Below are 19,897 nucleotides of genomic sequence, written 5' to 3'. Positions count from 1 at the left end.
AGATGATCCCAGACATAAGAGAATAGGTTTACGAGGGGAGTTGAGAGGCAGTAGACTACCCACTACGGAAGAGAGAAGAGTCAGGGAAGATTTCATCGCAAGGCAAAAGTCCCTAATCCAGTTTCACAATGTCGTCAGTGGACAGTTCTATGAAAGACCAACCAGATGTCAACCAGATGTCGACCAGGTGTCAACTAGAATTTCAACCAGATGTCAACTATAGATGGTAACCAGATGTCAACTACAGATGGTAACCAGATGTCAGCTATAGATGGTAACCAGATGTCAACTAGATCGCAACCAGATTTTAACCAAACGTCGACCAGATGTCAACTAGATATCAACCAGACGTCAACCAGATGCATGATACTTAAGAAAACCACTTGTCAAGCGGGATGGAGAGAACACTCTCATAAAAAAGAGATTTAGACGAGTAGAATAAGCGAAGCATTGAAGTGGTGGACGGACGATGCACACCGTTGGTAGATGTCTGAAAAAGCTGTTCAGTTTGGGAGAGTTCGAGTGACGGGACCCACCCACGAGTCTTCGAAGACCTGCCTTCCCTCCCTGTACCGTACGAATAGGGTACCACACAGACCACAAGCCTTCACGAACACCATCCCCACACACGCGTTTCCTTCCCTGCCTCCACCCTCTCCGCGTGCACCCCGAGCCACTACCACACACGCACACATACACACACACATAACCCGAGTTTCCTCCCGCCTTCACCTTCCACTCACGCACACGCTGAGTCTGCAAAATCTCCACCCGAGTAGAACCTCATGTCTCCGGTGCCACTAACACCACCACCTTAGGATGATCCTCGGCCACATCCTCGACAGGTCAGGTCTGATCACTACGGTCAATTGACCGTGAGGCTGCTGGTGATCACTGGTGCGAAGGTTCTTACTGGCACAGTGCTAAGGTCCTCACCAGGGCAGAGCTAAGGTCTTCACCAGGACAGAGCTAAGGTTTTCACTGGGACAGAGAGCTAAGGTCTTCACTGGGACAGAGTTAAGGTCTTCACTGGGACAGAGAGCTAAGGTCTTCACTGGGACAGAGTTAAGGTCTTCACGAGGGCAGAGATAAGGTCTTCACCAGGACAGAGCTTAGGTCTTCACAAGGGCAGAGCTAAGGTCTTCAACAGAACACAGAGCTAAGGCCTTCACCGGGACACAGAGATATGGTCTTCACATGGACACAAAGTAAGGGTCTTCACCTGAACACAGAGCTAAGGTCTTCACCAGGACACAGAGCTAAGGTTTTCACTAGGACACAGAGCTAAGGTCTTCACCAGGACACAGAGCTAAGGTCTTCACCAGCACACAGAGCTAAGGTCTTCACCAGGACACAGAGCTAAGGTCTTCACCAGGACACAGAGCTAAGGTCTTCACCAGCACACAGAGCTAAGGTCTTCACCAGCACACAGAGCTAAGGTCTTCACCAGGACACAGAGCTAAGGTCTTCACCAGGACACAGAGCTAAGGTCTTCACCAGCACACAGAGCTAAGGTCTGTCACTGGACACAGAGCATCATACCTTTCCAGACCCTCACCACGGGTGTTTAAGAGGGACGGCAGTTGATACAAGAACACTGCCTCCCAAGCCACAGGAGGGAACAACAACACGTACACAAATAAGTCAAAAAAAAGAAAGTAAAAAGTCGAATGTCAACGTATGTACTCGAGACCATCGATTGAAAACCTGAAATATGATATCGACTCTGTAGCACTTGTGTATCGACCCTGAGTTCCCTCATCCTGACACTTGGCACAGAGAAAAAAAATTACTTAGATAGAGAGACAGATAGATAGATAGTTAGATAGATAGATGGATGGATAGATAGATAGATAGAAGGCTGTTGACAGCAGCCTGGGCCCAGGATGGTACTACCCTCCTGACGGAGGAGCGTTAAAGTGGTGCCCGGGACCATCTTACACTCTCCGTGTCAGGATTGCTGGTCTTACTTGCTGTCTCATCAAAACGGGACTTCCTAGGTAGTCCAGCTCTTCCCACTACCTTTTCTCTCCTCTGACACACCTTCCTCTTTATCTCTTCACTCTTCTGACATTCGTGGTCTCTCTAGTAACCTCTCTTCTGTTGAACACTATCTGTCTGGTATCTCTCTCTCACTGAGACCCAGTCGTCTAATGATGTTCTCACTAGCCAATTTTATATATCTAACTCTAATCTCCACTCGCGATCCCGGTTCACAGGTGGTATCTGTCTTCATTTCAACATCAACACACCTGTTGCACGCCTGGAGGACCTTGAGTCCCCAAATCTTGATGTTATGTGGCTGAAGGTCTGTGTCTCCCAACCACCCCACTTTTCCTGTGTTTGGCCTATTGCTTTCCTAGTTCTGCAAATTTGATATCTTTCTTCAGCTATCTGAGCTCCTGGCACGAGATTGTTGCATCCTATCTCCCACAAGCTTACTCTGAACGTTCACCATAGGGAAAGGTTGAATTCCTCCCATACGGATGGTAGAAGGATTGAAGCCCTCATGTTCTCCATTCTCAATGATCGAGAGCGAATCATCTCTCACCTCACACATATACCTGACCTCTGTGACCACTCTCCTAATATTTGTGACCTGTCTTTTCACCTCCGTTCCATCCTCCTGTAACCACACAATGCCGTCTCTAATTGCTTCATCTGATCACACTCTCATAAATGTATCTATTCTAACGGCACCTCCCCTTCCAGCAGCCCATTACAAGCGTAAATATTGGCACCTCAACAAAGCTGACGGAAATAATTACAAAAGTCTTTTCTGACATTCCTCGAGTAAATTACTGTTTCTTAAGTGATGATGCTTCTGTCTCCGCTCAACGCATTCCAGAGGTTATTGTTGCGGGAATGGAAGCATTTATCTTCCCTTCCTTCAAGACGACCTCTTCTTCCAATCCATGGTTCAACCGTTCCTGGTCTGAGGCTACTCAGGCATGGGATCAGGCATATCGGGCTCGGAAACCTCTCCTTCCTCTGATTCCCATTCAGCATTCATCACTGCCAGTCATCATTGTAAGCATGTTAACCGTGAGGCGAAGCGTTCCTTTACTCAAAGGAAATGTGATATCCTCTCCTTGTCATCCACTGATAGGGCTTTCTGGTCTTCAGCTAAGGACATCTATATCAACTTCTGTCGCTCTACCTTTCCTTCACTTTTCCGTTCAGATGGTACTACAGCTGTCTCTCCCGTAGACAAAGCAACTCTCTTTGATTCCCGTTTCTTCTCTAACTCCACCGTGGATGATTCTAACGTTCCTTCACCCCTTGATGCTCCTCTTACTAATCCTATGGCTCTTCCCGTAATCTTTTTTCGGTCTGTCTGAAAAGTGTTTCTTTCTCTAGACACAAGCGAGGCTTATGGTCCTGATGGCATCCATTCCCGTGTATTGAAAGAGTGTGCCTCTGGACTTGCACCTGTGCTTGCTCGTCTGTTCCGTTTTTATCTAAAAACCAGAGGAACTATGTGTCCACTAGTGATATTGTTTCCTATCTTACTATCTTACTAATGTCTGGTCATTCTAGGGAATTCTGTGTTGTTGCCCTTGAAATATCCAAAACCATTTTTCGGGTGTAGCATCGGGGACACATATCTAAGTTTCTCTCTTATGACCTCCCTTCCTCACTTTGCTCCCTCATATCTAGCTTCCTCCCTCTCTCAGTCCGGTATATCTCCGTGGTTGTCGATGGATCAGCCTTCACCTCCCTCCCACTCTTTCTCCATCTACAGCACTGTCCCTTAAGGTTCTGTCTTGTCCACTACATTTTCTTTCCTTTGTGTCAATGATTTCCTCTCTTTTATGGGTAACCAAATGCACTCATACGTCAGTGACTCACCACTGCATTCATCCATCCCTCAGTTCTAACTCCTTCTTCTCTAACTCGATCATATATTGAATCTTGACATAACTTCCTCAATAAACTCAGACTTGGACGCGAGATCTCGGTGGGGTAGACGCAATCTGGTTAGGTTTAATGCCTCCAAGACCCATCTTCTACCCATCTCTCTATGGCAAAATCCTCACAATTTTCTTCTCTCCTTTGACGGTTTAATAATTTCCACCTCTGGACTCACTTGACATCCTTGGTATTACTGTGATAATCACTCGTGTTTGGAAGCCTCACATGACGGATATAGAGATAGCTAAGTCTGCCTCTGAGAAATGAGGAATCCTTTTTAGTTATCGAAATCTTTTCGTCTGAGAGGTTACTCTGGTTGCACAAAGGATTGATCCGTCCTCGTATGGAGTACTGCTCTCACATCTGGGGTGGTTCTAGCTCTGCATCCATCCTTGACAGAGTCGAAAACAGTCTGGCTTATAAACTCCCCAAGGATAACCTTTAAACTTGACCCGCTCGCCCCCGCGTCGCAACGTTGGCTCACTTTCCCTTATATATCGGTATTACTTGGAGAACACAATGTATTTTATGAAAATTTCGCCTTCATATGCACAGTATTCGTGTAAATATACAGCCACGTTGTGACATGAGCTCTGAAAAAATTGCTGACTGCTGGGAATGTGAGCCTGATGGGAATTGACCGATCTAGACCCCCGTTGTTCATGGATGCGAGACAAAGTGTATACGATTACTAGTAATCGAATAGTCATTTCCCTAATAGGGGCGATCATAGCCGAGCGGTTAGCGTTCCCGGCTACCACGCAAAAGGTCTGGGTCCGAATCCTTGCTGTTGGAGGGCATTATGTGTTCTGTGAAAAGTGCGCGTTCATATGCACAATATTCGTTATATATATATATATATATATATATATATATATATATATATATATATATATATATATATATATATATATATATATATATATATATATATATATATATATATATATATATATATATATATATATATATATCAAGCCCCCTGCTCCCTTCCCTTTTAGTCGCCTTCTACGACACGCAGGGAATACGTGGGAAGTATTCTTTCTCCCCTATCCCCACGGATATGTATATATATGTATGTATATATATATATATATATATATATATATATATATATATATATATATATATATATATATATATATATATATATATATATATATATATATATATATATATATATATATATATATATTCTTATATATTGTTTTCCTCTTACTGGATGGAGCGCATCCTTGAAGCTGTATGTGGCTAGCAAATTGAGTCCGGGTTATGTAACTGTATTGATGGATATACTGGTATAGGTTCTTTAGTATAAGTGGCCTACTGTGGTGGCGGACATGTTGGAAGGATTAGACTCAGGTGGTGTACGGACATAATGCTCATACTGGATATTGTAAGAGACACTGTCACCTGCTAGGTCTCTCTCTCTCTCTCTCTCTCTCTCTCTCTCTCTCTCTCTCTCTCTCTCTCTCTCTCTCTCTCTCTCTCTCTCTCTCTCTCTCTCTCTCTCTCTCTCTCTCTCTCTCTCTCTCAGTCTATCAGGCCAGGATGGTCTCTACTTCCCCCTTCTCGCGGACCCTCCGTATAAACAGTGTCACCTCCCCTGCCCTCCTAATATGTGGCACTATTTACGCTCCGTGTTGACACTGCCACTCTCCCCTCCTGGCCCCTTATGCCATAGGACGCCCCACACACACCGCAACCCACGGTCCCAGACCCTCCCTAGCGCCCCACACACACCGCAACCCACGGTCCCAGACCCTCCCTGGCGCCCCACACACACCGCAGCCCACGGTCCCAGACCCTCCCTGACGCCCCACACACACCGCAACCCACGGTCCCAGACCCTCCCTGACGCCCCACACACACCGCAGCCCACGGTCCCAGACCCTCCCTGGCAACACTGCCCCTATACCTCCCCTCAGCCGCAGGCCACCCAGAAAACCCCCCTAGAGGCGGCTTCGTCTCAGAAAGGTACCACTTCAACCGAGCAATGATTTAGCCAAGCTCTTCCCTAAACAAGGTGATGCCTGAAGAAGACAATACACATGTCTTCTTCTCCTTCGTCTTGGTGCTGGATCCTGCCTAGCGCTTCTCTAGATACACAGACCTTCAACCAAACAGGGTAGGATATCCAGTTGGGCAATGCTACAGCGAGCGGTTATCACAATCAGGCACATTACCCACACTAGACACTACTCCAGTTAGTTAAAGCACCATCGACGTATCCCAAGTACGAGACCTTCAACCATGTAATGTTCCATCTAAGAAATGTCCCAGCGAACGACTTTCCCAACTACGTACTGTCCTGACTAAGTCGTTACCCAGCAAGATACCGTCCCCAACAGGTCCCCACGCAACCACCTACTGTCCTATCCAAACCCTGTCCCATCCATGGGCCTTCCCATTCCAGTCCTATCCCACCAGAATCTTTTTCCCCAGCATGTACAGCTGAAGCCTTTCACTTTCACTGTTTAAACGAGGGAAAGATGCAGTGCAGTGCTGCAAACAAAAAAGGCACTGCTAAGAAGAATCACTCACTGCCTCGCTCAGTGACTGTCAAAGTCGTGCATTCCCTACAAAAGTAGATAAAAATTGCCTCCAAATGGTCTCTGTTATAACTAGTAGTGGCAGGAGCCTAACTGTGCAGCACCATTGTCTAACCCTCTCGTAGCTATATCCTAAACAGGAAATATATACCTCAAACTGGCACTGTCCGAATTAAAGGCAGCAGCAGTTCACCTAAACTGACGCAGTTTGTCACTGTTTGGAGATGACTGACTCCGAGAATGTCTCCACAACCAGTACTTCAGACAAGCAGGGTTTAGAACACTGAAGTCTTATGGTATCATAGCTTTCAAATACTTGGCGCTATGGCGATATATTACTTAAAATTCTATAGTTCTTCCTACTTTAATCCACACCTGAAACTTATCCGTACCTAAAACTTACCTATACCTAAAACTTATATATACCTAAAACTTACCTATACCTAAAACTTATTCATACCTAAAACTTATATGTTCCTTCCTTAAACTTCAGACTTTTATACTTAATTTGCCGATATTCAGTCTTTTAGTACTACATATCAGAACATCCCACCCCCAGAACCCACGTCAGAACACCCCCAGAACCCACGTCAGAACACCCCCCAGGACTGGTGGAGATGGTGAGACAGTCAAAGACTGGTGGAGATGATGAGACAGTCAAGGACTGGTGGAGATGATGAGACAGTCAAGGACTGGTGGAGATGATGAGACAGTCAAGGACTGGTGGAGATGATGAGACAGTCAAGGACTGGTGGAGATGATGAGACAGTCAAGGACTGGTGGAGATGATGAGACAGTCAAGGACTGGTGGAGATGATGAGACAGTCAAGGACTGGTGAGATGGTGAGACAGTCAAAGACTGGTGGAGATGGTGAGACAGTCAAAGACTGGTGGAGATGGTGAGACAGTCAAAGACTGGTGGAGATGGTGAGACAGTCAAAGACTGGTGGAGATGATGAGACAGTCAAGGACTGGTGGAGATGATGAGACAGTCAAGGACTGGTGGAGATGGTGAGACAGTCAAGGACTGGTGGAGATGGTGAGACAGTCAAGGACTGGTGGAGATGATGAGACAGTCAAGGACTGGTGGAGATGATGAGACAGTCAAGGACTGGTGGAGATGTGAGACAGTCAAGGACTGGTGGAGATGTGAGACAGTCAAGGACTGGTGGAGATGTGAGACAGTCAAGGACTGGTGGAGATGTGAGACAGTCAAGGACTGGTGGAGATGTGAGACAGTCAAGGACTGGTGGAGATGTGAGACAGTCAAGGACTGGTGGAGATGTGAGACAGTCAAGGACTGGTGGAGATGTGAGACAGTCAAGGACTGGTGGAGATGTGAGACAGTCAAGGACTGGTGGAGATGATGAGACAGTCAAGGACTGGTGAGATGGTGAGACAGTCAAAGACTGGTGGAGATGATGAGACAGTCAAGGACTGGTGGAGATGATGAGACAGTCAAGGACTGGTGGAGATGGTGAGACAGTCAAAGACTGGTGGAGATGGTGAGACAGTCAAAGACTGGTGGAGATGGTGAGACAGTCAAGGACTGGTGGAGATGATGAGACAGTCAAGGACTGGTGAGATGGTGAGACAGTCAAAGACTGGTGGAGATGGTGAGACAGTCAAAGACTGGTGGAGATGGTGAGACAGTCAAAGACTGGTGGAGATGGTGAGACAGTCAAAGACTGGTGGAGATGGTGAGACAGTCAAAGACTGGTGGAGATGGTGAGACAGTCAAGGACTGGTGGAGATGTGAGACAGTCAAGGACTGGTGGAGATGGTGAGACAGTCAAAGACTGGTGGAGATGGTGAGACAGTCAAAGACTGGTGGAGATGATGAGACAGTCAAGGACTGGTGGAGATGATGAGACAGTCAAGGACTGGTGGAGATGGTGAGACAGTCAAAGACTGGTGGAGATGATGAGACAGTCAAGGACTGGTGGAGATGATGAGACAGTCAAGGACTGGTGGAGATGATGAGACAGTCAAGGACTGGTGGAGATGATGAGACAGTCAAGGACTGGTGGAGATGATGAGACAGTCAAGGACTGGTGGAGATGTGAGACAGTCAAGGACTGGTGGAGATGATGAGACAGTCAAGGACTGGTGGAGATGGTGAGACAGTCAAGGACTGGTGGAGATGTGAGACAGTCAAGGACTGGTGGAGATGATGAGACAGTCAAGGACTGGTGGAGATGGTGAGACAGTCAAAGACTGGTGGAGATGATGAGACAGTCAAGGACTGGTGGAGATGGTGAGACAGTCAAAGACTGGTGGAGATGGTGAGACAGTCAAAGACTGGTGGAGATGGTGAGACAGTCAAAGACTGGTGGAGATGGTGAGACAGTCAAAGACTGGTGGAGATGATGAGACAGTCAAGGACTGGTGAGATGGTGAGACAGTCAAGGACTGGTGGAGATGGTGAGACAGTCAAAGACTGGTGGAGATGGTGAGACAGTCAAAGACTGGTGGAGATGATGAGACAGTCAAGGACTGGTGGAGATGGTGAGACAGTCAAAGACTGGTGGAGATGATGAGACAGTCAAGGACTGGTGGAGATGGTGAGACAGTCAAAGACTGGTGGAGATGATGAACAGTCAAGGACTGGTGGAGATGTGAGACAGTCAAGGACTGGTGGAGATGATGAGACAGTCAAGGACTGGTGGAGATGGTGAGACAGTCAAAGACTGGTGGAGATGGTGAGACAGTCAAAGACTGGTGGAGATGATGAGACAGTCAAGGACTGGTGGAGATGGTGAGACAGTCAAAGACTGGTGGAGATGGTGAGACAGTCAAGGACTGGTGGAGATGATGAGACAGTCAAGGACTGGTGAGATGGTGAGACAGTCAAAGACTGGTGGAGATGATGAGACAGTCAAGGACTGGTGGAGATGGTGAGACAGTCAAAGACTGGTGGAGATGGTGAGACAGTCAAAGACTGGTGGAGATGGTGAGACAGTCAAAGACTGGTGGAGATGGTGAGACAGTCAAAGACTGGTGGAGATGGTGAGACAGTCAAAGACTGGTGGAGATGATGAGACAGTCAAGGACTGGTGGAGATGGTGAGACAGTCAAAGACTGGTGGAGATGGTGAGACAGTCAAAGACTGGTGGAGATGGTGAGACAGTCAAGGACTGGTGGAGATGGTGAGACAGTCAAAGACTGGTGGAGATGATGAGACAGTCAAGGACTGGTGGAGATGTGAGACAGTCAAGGACTGGTGGAGATGATGAGACAGTCAAGGACTGGTGGAGATGTGAGACAGTCAAGGACTGGTGGAGATGTGAGACAGTCAAGGACTGGTGAGATGGTGAGACAGTCAAAGACTGGTGGAGATGGTGAGACAGTCAAAGACTGGTGGAGATGGTGAGACAGTCAAAGACTGGTGGAGATGGTGAGACAGTCAAAGACTGGTGGAGATGGTGAGACAGTCAAAGACTGGTGGAGATGGTGAGACAGTCAAAGACTGGTGGAGATGATGAGACAGTCAAGGACTGGTGGAGATGTGAGACAGTCAAGGACTGGTGGAGATGGTGAGACAGTCAAAGACTGGTGGAGATGGTGAGACAGTCAAAGACTGGTGGAGATGGTGAGACAGTCAAAGACTGGTGGAGATGGTGAGACAGTCAAAGACTGGTGGAGATGGTGAGACAGTCAAAGACTGGTGGAGATGGTGAGACAGTCAAGGACTGGTGGAGATGGTGAGACAGTCAAAGACTGGTGGAGATGATGAGACAGTCAAGGACTGGTGGAGATGGTGAGACAGTCAAAGACTGGTGGAGATGTGAGACAGTCAAGGACTGGTGAGATGGTGAGACAGTCAAAGACTGGTGGAGATGATGAGACAGTCAAGGACTGGTGGAGATGTGAGACAGTCAAGGACTGGTGGAGATGTGAGACAGTCAAGGACTGGTGGAGATGTGAGACAGTCAAGGACTGGTGGAGATGGTGAGACAGTCAAAGACTGGTGGAGATGGTGAGACAGTCAAAGACTGGTGGAGATGGTGAGACAGTCAAAGACTGGTGGAGATGGTGAGACAGTCAAAGACTGGTGGAGATGATGAGACAGTCAAGGACTGGTGAGATGGTGAGACAGTCAAGGACTGGTGGAGATGGTGAGACAGTCAAAGACTGGTGGAGATGGTGAGACAGTCAAGGACTGGTGGAGATGGTGAGACAGTCAAAGACTGGTGGAGATGGTGAGACAGTCAAAGACTGGTGGAGATGATGAACAGTCAAGGACTGGTGAGATGGTGAGACAGTCAAGGACTGGTGGAGATGTGAGACAGTCAAGGACTGGTGGAGATGATGAGACAGTCAAGGACTGGTGGAGATGTGAGACAGTCAAGGACTGGTGAGATGGTGAGACAGTCAAAGACTGGTGGAGATGGTGAGACAGTCAAAGACTGGTGGAGATGGTGAGACAGTCAAGGACTGGTGGAGATGTGAGACAGTCAAGGACTGGTGGAGATGTGAGACAGTCAAGGACTGGTGGAGATGTGAGACAGTCAAGGACTGGTGGAGATGGTGAGACAGTCAAAGACTGGTGGAGATGATGAGACAGTCAAGGACTGGTGGAGATGGTGAGACAGTCAAAGACTGGTGGAGATGGTGAGACAGTCAAAGACTGGTGGAGATGGTGAGACAGTCAAAGACTGGTGGAGATGGTGAGACAGTCAAAGACTGGTGGAGATGGTGAGACAGTCAAAGACTGGTGGAGATGGTGAGACAGTCAAGGACTGGTGGAGATGATGAGACAGTCAAGGACTGGTGGAGATGGTGAGACAGTCAAGGACTGGTGGAGATGGTGAGACAGTCAAAGACTGGTGGAGATGGTGAGACAGTCAAAGACTGGTGGAGATGGTGAGACAGTCAAAGACTGGTGGAGATGGTGAGACAGTCAAGGACTGGTGAGATGGTGAGACAGTCAAAGACTGGTGGAGATGGTGAGACAGTCAAGGACTGGTGGAGATGGTGAGACAGTCAAAGACTGGTGGAGATGATGAGACAGTCAAGGACTGGTGGAGATGTGAGACAGTCAAGGACTGGTGGAGATGGTGAGACAGTCAAAGACTGGTGGAGATGATGAGACAGTCAAGGACTGGTGGAGATGATGAGACAGTCAAGGACTGGTGGAGATGATGAGACAGTCAAGGACTGGTGGAGATGTGAGACAGTCAAGGACTGGTGGAGATGGTGAGACAGTCAAAGACTGGTGGAGATGGTGAGACAGTCAAAGACTGGTGGAGATGGTGAGACAGTCAAAGACTGGTGGAGATGATGAGACAGTCAAGGACTGGTGGAGATGGTGAGACAGTCAAGGACTGGTGGAGATGATGAGACAGTCAAGGACTGGTGGAGATGGTGAGACAGTCAAGGACTGGTGGAGATGATGAGACAGTCAAGGACTGGTGGAGATGTGAGACAGTCAAGGACTGGTGGAGATGTGAGACAGTCAAGGACTGGTGAGATGGTGAGACAGTCAAGGACTGGTGGAGATGTGAGACAGTCAAGGACTGGTGGAGATGGTGAGACAGTCAAAGACTGGTGGAGATGATGAGACAGTCAAGGACTGGTGGAGATGTGAGACAGTCAAGGACTGGTGGAGATGGTGAGACAGTCAAAGACTGGTGGAGATGATGAGACAGTCAAGGACTGGTGGAGATGTGAGACAGTCAAGGACTGGTGGAGATGGTGAGACAGTCAAAGACTGGTGGAGATGATGAGACAGTCAAGGACTGGTGGAGATGATGAGACAGTCAAGGACTGGTGGAGATGATGAGACAGTCAAGGACTGGTGGAGATGGTGAGACAGTCAAAGACTGGTGGAGATGGTGAGACAGTCAAAGACTGGTGGAGATGGTGAGACAGTCAAGGACTGGTGGAGATGATGAGACAGTCAAGGACTGGTGGAGATGATGAGACAGTCAAGGACTGGTGGAGATGATGAGACAGTCAAGGACTGGTGGAGATGATGAGACAGTCAAGGACTGGTGAGATGGTGAGACAGTCAAGGACTGGTGGAGATGGTGAGACAGTCAAAGACTGGTGGAGATGGTGAGACAGTCAAGGACTGGTGGAGATGTGAGACAGTCAAGGACTGGTGGAGATGATGAGACAGTCAAGGACTGGTGGAGATGGTGAGACAGTCAAAGACTGGTGGAGATGGTGAGACAGTCAAAGACTGGTGGAGATGATGAGACAGTCAAGGACTGGTGGAGATGTGAGACAGTCAAGGACTGGTGGAGATGGTGAGACAGTCAAAGACTGGTGGAGATGATGAGACAGTCAAGGACTGGTGGAGATGATGAGACAGTCAAGGACTGGTGGAGATGGTGAGACAGTCAAAGACTGGTGGAGATGATGAGACAGTCAAGGACTGGTGGAGATGATGAGACAGTCAAGGACTGGTGGAGATGATGAGACAGTCAAGGACTGGTGGAGATGATGAGACAGTCAAGGACTGGTGGAGATGATGAGACAGTCAAGGACTGGTGGAGATGATGAGACAGTCAAGGACTGGTGGAGATGTGAGACAGTCAAGGACTGGTGGAGATGATGAGACAGTCAAGGACTGGTGGAGATGGTGAGACAGTCAAAGACTGGTGGAGATGATGAGACAGTCAAGGACTGGTGGAGATGTGAGACAGTCAAGGACTGGTGGAGATGGTGAGACAGTCAAAGACTGGTGGAGATGATGAGACAGTCAAGGACTGGTGGAGATGATGAGACAGTCAAGGACTGGTGGAGATGGTGAGACAGTCAAAGACTGGTGGAGATGATGAGACAGTCAAGGACTGGTGAGATGGTGAGACAGTCAAGGACTGGTGGAGATGGTGAGACAGTCAAGGACTGGTGGAGATGGTGAGACAGTCAAAGACTGGTGGAGATGGTGAGACAGTCAAAGACTGGTGGAGATGGTGAGACAGTCAAGGACTGGTGGAGATGGTGAGACAGTCAAGGACTGGTGGAGATGTGAGACAGTCAAGGACTGGTGGAGATGGTGAGACAGTCAAAGACTGGTGGAGATGATGAGACAGTCAAGGACTGGTGAGATGGTGAGACAGTCAAAGACTGGTGGAGATGGTGAGACAGTCAAAGACTGGTGGAGATGGTGAGACAGTCAAAGACTGGTGGAGATGATGAGACAGTCAAGGACTGGTGGAGATGTGAGACAGTCAAGGACTGGTGGAGATGATGAGACAGTCAAGGACTGGTGGAGATGATGAGACAGTCAAGGACTGGTGGAGATGGTGAGACAGTCAAGGACTGGTGGAGATGGTGAGACAGTCAAAGACTGGTGGAGATGGTGAGACAGTCAAAGACTGGTGGAGATGATGAGACAGTCAAGGACTGGTGGAGATGTGAGACAGTCAAGGACTGGTGGAGATGATGAACAGTCAAGGACTGGTGGAGATGTGAGACAGTCAAGGACTGGTGGAGATGGTGAGACAGTCAAAGACTGGTGGAGATGATGAGACAGTCAAGGACTGGTGGAGATGATGAGACAGTCAAGGACTGGTGAGATGGTGAGACAGTCAAAGACTGGTGGAGATGGTGAGACAGTCAAAGACTGGTGGAGATGGTGAGACAGTCAAAGACTGGTGGAGATGATGAGACAGTCAAGGACTGGTGGAGATGGTGAGACAGTCAAAGACTGGTGGAGATGGTGAGACAGTCAAAGACTGGTGGAGATGATGAGACAGTCAAGGACTGGTGGAGATGATGAGACAGTCAAGGACTGGTGGAGATGGTGAGACAGTCAAAGACTGGTGGAGATGGTGAGACAGTCAAAGACTGGTGGAGATGATGAGACAGTCAAGGACTGGTGGAGATGGTGAGACAGTCAAAGACTGGTGGAGATGGTGAGACAGTCAAAGACTGGTGGAGATGATGAGACAGTCAAGGACTGGTGGAGATGGTGAGACAGTCAAAGACTGGTGGAGATGATGAGACAGTCAAGGACTGGTGGAGATGATGAGACAGTCAAGGACTGGTGGAGATGATGAGACAGTCAAGGACTGGTGGAGATGGTGAGACAGTCAAAGACTGGTGGAGATGGTGAGACAGTCAAGGACTGGTGGAGATGTGAGACAGTCAAGGACTGGTGGAGATGATGAGACAGTCAAGGACTGGTGGAGATGTGAGACAGTCAAGGACTGGTGGAGATGGTGAGACAGTCAAAGACTGGTGGAGATGATGAGACAGTCAAGGACTGGTGGAGATGGTGAGACAGTCAAGGACTGGTGGAGATGTGAGACAGTCAAGGACTGGTGGAGATGGTGAGACAGTCAAGGACTGGTGGAGATGATGAGACAGTCAAGGACTGGTGGAGATGATGAGACAGTCAAGGACTGGTGGAGATGTGAGACAGTCAAGGACTGGTGGAGATGGTGAGACAGTCAAAGACTGGTGGAGATGGTGAGACAGTCAAAGACTGGTGGAGATGGTGAGACAGTCAAAGACTGGTGGAGATGGTGAGACAGTCAAAGACTGGTGGAGATGGTGAGACAGTCAAGGACTGGTGGAGATGGTGAGAGTCAAAGACTGGTGGAGATGGTGAGACAGTCAAGGACTGGTGGAGATGTGAGACAGTCAAGGACTGGTGGAGATGATGAGACAGTCAAGGACTGGTGGAGATGGTGAGACAGTCAAGGACTGGTGAGATGGTGAGACAGTCAAGGACTGGTGGAGATGGTGAGAGTCAAGGACTGGTGGAGATGGTGAGACAGTCAAAGACTGGTGGAGATGGTGAGACAGTCAAAGACTGGTGGAGATGGTGAGACAGTCAAGAACTGGTGGAGATGATGAGACAGTCAAGGACTGGTGGAGATGGTGAGACAGTCAAGGACTGGTGGAGATGGTGAGACAGTCAAGGACTGGTGGAGATGGTGAGACAGTCAAGGACTGGTGAGATGGTGAGACAGTCAAGGACTGGTGGAGATGATGAGACAGTCAAGGACTGGTGGAGATGGTGAGACAGTCAAGGACTGGTGGAGATGGTGAGACAGTTAAATATTGGTGGAGATGGTGAGACAGTCAAAGACTGGTGGAGATGGTGAGACAGTCAAGGACTGGTGGAGATGGTGAGACAGATAAGTGTTGAACAAGAGATAGCAGAGAAGCGTAGAGATATTAATGTACGTATATGTAGAGAGACAGAACAAGGGATGATGAGGAAATAGAAAGACAAATAACAAGAGATAGAGAGAACACGAGACAAATGATAGATATGGGGGAGGACAATGGCAAACAACACCGGAGGATAGGACAAGGGGCAAACAACACAGGAGGATAAGACAAGGAGCAAACAATACGGGAGGAGAGAAGCACACCAAACAACTGGGGATCTGTAGATAGAAGAGAGGAGAAGAGTGAGTGGAGAGGACACGAAACAAACAACAGGAAGTAGACAGGACACGATACAAACAATGGGCCTGGGAAGGATACGAGAGAAACCACAAAAAGTGGAGAGGACAATAGACAATTCAGCGAGAATAGAGAGACGAAAAAATAGATAAAGGGAATGGAGAGGACACATGATCAACAATAACTGAGGAGGAGAGGACACTAGACGAACGAGAAGCGGAGAGGACAAAGGATCAAAGAGCATTAGAGCTTAACACTGTCCTAAGACCCACAACCACACACACCAGGACAACAGAGGGACAGCGCTTCAACCCCACCCGCACCCGCACCATTCCTGGCCCTACAGCTCCACCAGGGCGCGCCGCCTCCACGCGAGTCTTGGCCAAGTAATAAAAGGTTGGGCTCCGCCATCAGGCACCAATAATAAGATCTAATCTAGCGGAGCCATACTGCCTGCCTCCGCCAGACCAGCAGGGAGGAGGAAGGGGAGGCTCGTCCCGCTCGCCAGAGCACCACACACCACCAGCTCCCTCAGGCAGGGAGGCGCCGCCTCCTACATCACCCTCAGCCACAAATATCACTTGACCAATAGTGGCTCCAGCTGAGGACGGATCTAGCCGAGGGCGAAGCCTCGAATAATAAGAGAAGCGAAGAGGAACGAAATGGAAGAGTCTCACACATGAAATGATAGAGGGACGCCATGTAGAGACTTTATGAGGACAGCGTCTAGAGGGACAGAGGTGTATGAAGCGTGTAAGGGCAAAAGATGACAAGTTTTTACCCCTTACCAGAGCTTTAGTGAGAAGGAAAGTGTAAAGAGATCCTGGCACTGAGGGTGGAGCACGGTTCCGGGCATCGCCTCAGAACGCTCCTAAGTCAGTACGGGTTGCACTTCCCTGGGCGACTGCTGTCTTCAACCTACTGACACTGAGGGTGTAAAATGTTTCCGGCCATCACTTCAATACACCTAAGTCATGATGACAATATTTCTTTATGTATGTGGGTATGACTTTGCATGTATGTTTTGGTATGTACGTGGGTGTTACCGGACTCCACATAGCTGTGGTTGCACCGAGAGTGAGTGAATGTTCACCTTCGGTGAGGCTGTGGCATCGGCTGTCGAAAAAAGGGAATACAGTCTCGTCCAAGATTATTCAGGCAACAGCTGCCCATAATTTTCTTTGAGCTGGAGGCAACACAGCATTGGAGCGAAGAGGGCTCCTGGGGAAAGAAAAAAACACATAGAAATATGCATGTTTAATTCATGCTTTGTCCACTGTTTCCCGCGTTAGTGAGGTAGCGCCAAGAACAGACGAAGAAAGGCCGGAATCGCTCACATTCATTCTCTAGTTGTCATGTGCAATCCACCAAAACCAGAACCAGGCCCCACAGACCCTTTCACGGTTTACCCCAGACGCTTCACATGCCCTGGCTCAGTCCACTGACTGCACGTCGACCCGCTTATACCACATCGTTCAAATTCAATCTATCCCGTGCGCGTCTTTCACCCTCCTGCACGATCAGGCCCCTGTCACTCAAGATCTTTTTCACTCTATCCTTCCATCTCCAATTTGGTCTCACGCTTCTTATTCCCTCCACTTCTTACCTATATATCCCCTTTGTCAACCTTCCTCACATTAAGGCAAGCAATTACATTTCACTTACAGTTGTATATAAGGTCTAATTTTTCTCATATCAACTCATCTATACGTGGAAAGTGTCTCCTCCATGTATAATGGGATGAGAAATAATCATATCTAAAAATAACCTAACCTTGAAAATTACCTTATTACAACAACATGCTTTGACGCATCTCATCTCCTTCAAATGGCTCCAATCTTCACAAAATTACCTTACTTAAACAACCTAAATAAGACACCTCTTATCTTCATAAGATTCGGTGTTAAAGGGGAAAAAATATTTACCAAAATATAACTGCCTGTGATGAGCCTTATCTTCATTTGGCTCCAAGTTCGAAGAAAGCATTATGGCAGAACGTATTATGAAGCATCTCGTGTTCACGTAGTTAAACATTTACAAACTTATCATAATATAACAGCTGTACCATGGCTCATCTTATCCTCGTTTATGTCCAATCTTTTAGAAAAAACCTGTATTTTTACAGAAAAAAAAGTTGATTATACTGTTCGTTATGCACCTCCGTGGTGTGGAGGTTTGGCCTTCCTGACCGTGACTCATTCACGGGCCGTTCAAGATCGAGCGTATAGGGTCGAATCTTGGTTGCGGCAGTTGGTCCACAATTAACCCAGCTGTTCATCTATTCTAAAGGAGGTGGTCGATTACATGGCACAGGCTAAGGCATACGAGTCCACGGGGAAAATGAAACGATAAGTTCCCAAGTGCACTTTCGTGTAATAATCACATCATCAGGGGAGACAAAAGAGAGAAATATAACAGTCAGTTGATATACAACGAAGAGACGAAGCTAGGACGCCATATGGTAAACATGTGATTGTCCAAGACAGACAACGAGCGTATCATAAACTTGTTATGTGGACAAGAAGGTGAATTGTTTACAAATTTTATCAACAAGAAAGTTATCCAATTTGTATAGACTTTCACTAATATTAAGCTTATAATTTTTTGTGTATTTGATAATAGAAGATTCAATGATATTTCTTGTGGTAATAGAGTCACAGCTAATAACTGAGATGGTCATTACTTCAGTCGATACAATGATCATAGTTCTTAACGTGATTAAACAAGGCATTTGATTCTTGTTCCGTTCTTATACTTTATTTATGTTGCTTAAGTCTAAGAGAAGGATCCTTACCAGTTTTCCCAACATAAAGCTTATCACAATTTCTGCATGGCACTTTATAGATGCACCCAGGAGAATTTTCTGGTGAGCTCCTGATTAAGATATTCTTTATAGTATTTTTGTTGCTGAAGGCAACATTTGCAGTAAAGGATTAAAGCAACATGGGAAGTAAAGTAAAATTATCATTAAAAGGGAGAACTAAAAGATTCTTGGTGTCAACTCTATAAAATTATTTCTTTGCTAACTTAAGGAATTTATCAATGAAAGATCTAGGGTACTTTAACTTAGATCCAATAGAATATATCTTCTCAAACTCATCATCAATATACTCTGGACTGCAAATACGTAATGCCGTAAGGAACATAGATTGAAATGATGATAATTTAACTCTGTCACGTTGAGATGAGTAATAATGTGTCGTAGAAGGCGACTAAAAGGGGAGGTAGCGGGGGGGCTAGAAATCCTCCCCTCTCGTTTTCGATTTTCCAAAAGAAGGAACAGAGAAGGGGGCTAAGTGAGGATATTCCCTCCAAGGCTGAGTCCTCTGTTCTTGACACTACCTCGATGATGCGGGAGGTGGCGAATAGTATGAAAAATATGTATATGTTTACTGTCCCATTGATGTATATCAATTTAATGCTAACATACCATGCATTGCTTGTTATTTCCCTAGTGCTTGTTACTGCGGTAACTAAGGTACTCCCATAATGCTAATAACAGCACAATAGTAACTGTAGTTACTTTCTCTTGATGATAGTTACTCTAGTCATGGTTACTGTAGTAACATTAATACTAGTAACGCTTCTGATGATGGTTACTTTAGTCACGCTAGTTAATCTACAGATGATGGTGACTAGTTATGTTTCTGATGATAACTATTCTATTTATGCTAGTTATTTTAGTTATTCTAGAAAATTGTCACTCGAGTTATGGTTACTCGGATCAAACAAGTAATTCTCCAGTTAGGAATTTCGCTAGTCATGATAACTACTCTCATAAAACTAGTTACCCTAGAAATACTAGTTATTCTAATAATGCTAGTTACTCTAGTAGAGGTGGTTACCCTATCAATGCTAGTTATACTGGTAATGTTTACTACTCTAGTAATGCTATTTATCCTAGGAATACTAGTTACTCCAATAATTCTAGGTGCATTGGTAATTCTAGTTACTCTAGTAATGCTAGGTAATCTATCAATGTTGATGTTACCCTTATAATGCTTGTTACATTGGTATATCTAGTTACTTTAGTAATGCTAGTTACTCTAATAGTGCTA

General features: G+C 46.9%; 1 protein-coding gene across 4 annotated transcripts in view; it reads left to right on the top strand.

Annotated features, from left to right (window-relative positions):
* Positions 1-19,897, top strand: part of LOC139750387 (solute carrier family 7 member 14-like) — a 579,902-nt gene that overhangs the window by 495,763 nt on the left and 64,242 nt on the right. The gene's annotated exons all lie outside the window — the stretch shown is intronic.

The sequence above is a fragment of the Panulirus ornatus genome, chromosome 9, assembly GCF_036320965.1.
Source record: "Panulirus ornatus isolate Po-2019 chromosome 9, ASM3632096v1, whole genome shotgun sequence".
NCBI lineage: Eukaryota > Metazoa > Arthropoda > Malacostraca > Decapoda > Palinuridae > Panulirus > Panulirus ornatus.
Note: the sequence above shows the minus strand (reverse complement) of the source record. Positions and strands in the feature narration are given on the sequence as shown.